Raw genomic sequence first — 3,402 nt, 5'->3', positions numbered from 1 at the left:
ACTTAAGTGTTTTACTTGCATTCATTAATAAATTCTTTTCATAATCCCTGTGGGTATGATATATCGATATTTTCTTGTCATTTTATTACTTTTTGTGATTGTGTACACTTGCACATTTCCATCATTCCAAGTTTTTGGCGCCGTTGCCGAAGACTGTTTTAAAAGACATTATTTGTGAAATTGTTAATTTTGCATTCTGGTCTATTTTTTGTGTTTGTTTCAGGTGTTTATGTGTGTTGATCAAATTATTGACTTACTCCCTGTAGGCCCTAAAATTGAAAGGACTTTTGGACAAAGGAGAAGACAAGCAAACCAAAGAAGAACCAAATATATGAATTTCAAAAATCCAAACCAAAATCTAGGAGGAACATTTGCTTATAATACTCATAATTCGATCATTGTTGCCGATGATAGAAACTGTGTCATTCGACAATATGTCATTCCTCTATTCAATGAGCTCAATCTGAGTATTAGGAGACCTGAAATCGAGGTACAACAGTTTGAGCTGAAGCCGGTCATGTTCCAAATGTTCCAAAATATGGGTCAATTTAGTGGGATTCCTACTGAAGATCCACATCTTCATATTCGGCTATTCATGGAGGTGAGTGACTCATTTAAAATAGTTGGGTGACTGAGGATGCCTTAAGACTAAAATCATTTCCATACTCCTTAAGAGATAGAGCACGAGCGTGTTTGAACTCCCTACCATTTGGTTCCATAACTACATGGCAAGAGTTGGTTGAATGTTTCTTAATGAAATATTTCCCTCAATCTTTAACCGCCAATATCTGAAATGAAATCATTTCATTTTAGCAACTTCACGAAGAATCTTTATATGAGGCATGGGAGCAGTTCAAGAAGCTATTATGAAAGTGCCCTCACCATGGTGTTCCTTACTGCATTCAAATGAAGACTTTCTATATTGGTCACAATATTCATACTAGAATGATGGTGGATGCTTCAACAAATGGAGCCCTTCTTCTAAGTTTTACAACAAAGCTTATGAGATTATTGAAAGAATTGCCAGCAATAACTATCATTGGCCATCCAACCGAGCAGCTTCAGGAAGACGAGTAGCAGGAATACATGAAGTTGATGTGCTTACTTATTTGGCGTCCAAGGTATCCTCTATGTCTTTTATGCTTAAGAACATGACTGTTAATGGTTTCAATAGTAATCTGACAGGTCAGCAGCCAAACCAATTTGATAATATTTCTTGTGAATACTGTGGAGCTGGTCATTTCTTTGAAAATTGCCCATAAAATCAAAAGTCAAAATATTATATGGGAAATCAAAATTGGAAAGGTCCGCAGTCAAATTCTTACAACTCTTCATGGCAGAATCATCCAATTTCTCCATAAAGTAATCAATGGGTGGACCATAGCGACTCTTTTACGTCATTTTCAGCAAATTACCCACCAGAATATTCTCAACAAGTGCAACAAATCCCTACCAACTAAATCTTCAAGTATTCTTGAGAATCTTTTGAAGGCATACATGGTGAAGAATGATGCCACTTTAAGAAATTTGGAGAATCAAATGGATTAGCTAACCAATGAAATTCGAAATAAACCCGAAGGAGCTTTGGCCAATGATACTAAAAATCCAAGAATTTTAGGTAAAGAACACTTAAAGCAATCACTTTTCCAAGTGGAAAGACATTGGAGCCCAAGGTGGATGAGGTTCAAGTTGAGCCTGTTGTAGCTCAAGACAAAGAGGAAGTTCAACCTAGTGTTAAAACTCCTATACCACAGAAGTTAGATTTGATGATGCTTGATGAGGTAAACTCTAAACCAGTTAGTTTTGATTACCTAACACCCTTGTCAGATACAAAAAAATTTTCATAGAAGATTTGTCTAGTTAAAGCTAAGATTCTACCACTACCATATCCTCAACGATTTCAGAAGCAACAAAATGATACTTAATTGAAAGAAATCTTTGATGATAAGGTGACTTTTAACGACTTTGGTGCTAATAAATCCCTAGATATAGTTAAAGTTTGCTCTGCTATTTTCAAGATGGAATTGTTGGCTTCTACAGAATTGGAGCTCAATTCTTTAAACGATCTATTAGTGTAACATCCCGATTTAGGGTCTAGTCAGAATAGTGGTTTCGAGACCACAAATCCAATGTAAGAAAATTTATTTTTATTATACTTTTATGGTCTAAAATTTCACAGGATGGTTTCTTGAAAATTTTGTTCGAAAATTTTGACATTTGGGCACTCAATTTGGTCAAAAGGACTAAATTGTAAAAAGTGTAAAACTTGAGTTCTGGAAGCTAGAGGTGTGTAATTGATATGAAATTTTAAATTGGAGGTATTTATATGAAATTAGACCATTGGTTAATTTTTTGGACAAAAATGGACATGAAATAGGTGAAGTAGAATATTTTTAAGTTAGGGGCATTTTGGTCATTTAGTAATTAAAATGAATTAAAAACAAAATTAAAAGCCAATTTTTTTCCATCTTCAAGCTATGGTCGAAACTTGCATGGAGAAACCATGGCTAGGGTTTTCCAAGCTTCCAAGCTCGATTGTAAGTCCGTTCTTGCCCTATTTTTAATGATTTTTACGTTTTTAAAATCCTCGTAACAAGATCTAGCTATTTCTACCATTTATTTGAGCTAGGGTTGGTTTTTAAAATTTTATCCATGTGCTACATGTGTGTATTTTGATGTTTAATGGAGGAATATGAATGTTTGTTGTGTGTTAAATGACTTTTGCTAAGTAGTTTTCAGTGAAAACGTTAAAAAGGACTAATTCGTAAAAGTTATAAAATTTGTCATAAAAGTGTGATTTAGTGGAAATTGTGGGCTGCTATAATTATGAAAATGATTCGGCTAGGCTTAAAGTACATGAAAAATGAACACATTTCAGTTTACGAGCCTAGGGGCTAAATTGTAAATATGTGAAAGTTTAGGGGTAAAAATAAAAATTTGAAAAAGTATGATTTTTGGGTCATTGTAAATAATGTGAGTAATATATAAGCTATATTTGAAATGTTAGATCAGGAAAACTGAGATTCAGGCTTAAATCGAGAAAGTACGATATTACAGACTAAAATAGAATAATTAGCTGTGCTCGAATTCGAGGTAAGTTCGTACGATAATAATAATACAATGTTATACTTGAATGTTAATGCTTGATATTACATGAATTGTAAGTTCTTGTGTGAATAATATGATGTGTTACATATTTTAATGCTTTAATGTTATATGAATTTAAATGCTTATTTGCTATCATGAATTATATGCCTTGATATTCCATGAGTATATGGTTGGTATTATGGATATCATAAACAACATTATGAGTAAGTTAGACAGTGATGCGATAACCAAGGAAACCCCATTTGAACCATAGGAATAGTTTAGGATACAAGTGGCATGTCACTAGGAATTTAG

The 3,402-nt window shown here is 33.5% G+C and overlaps 1 non-coding gene across 1 annotated transcript; it reads right to left on the bottom strand.

Annotated features, from left to right (window-relative positions):
- Nucleotides 1–783: 783 nt before the first annotated feature.
- LOC121217322 (small nucleolar RNA R71) lies at nucleotides 784–890 on the bottom strand. Its single transcript, XR_005913394.1, has one exon. It is a non-coding gene; the product is annotated as a small nucleolar RNA R71 (small nucleolar RNA).
- Nucleotides 891–3,402: the final 2,512 nt, after the last annotated feature.

The sequence above is a fragment of the Gossypium hirsutum genome, chromosome A02, assembly GCF_007990345.1.
Source record: "Gossypium hirsutum isolate 1008001.06 chromosome A02, Gossypium_hirsutum_v2.1, whole genome shotgun sequence".
Classification (NCBI taxonomy): domain Eukaryota; kingdom Viridiplantae; phylum Streptophyta; class Magnoliopsida; order Malvales; family Malvaceae; genus Gossypium; species Gossypium hirsutum.
The sequence above is the reverse complement of the archived record's forward strand: the minus strand, read 5'-3'. Positions and strand labels throughout refer to the sequence as shown.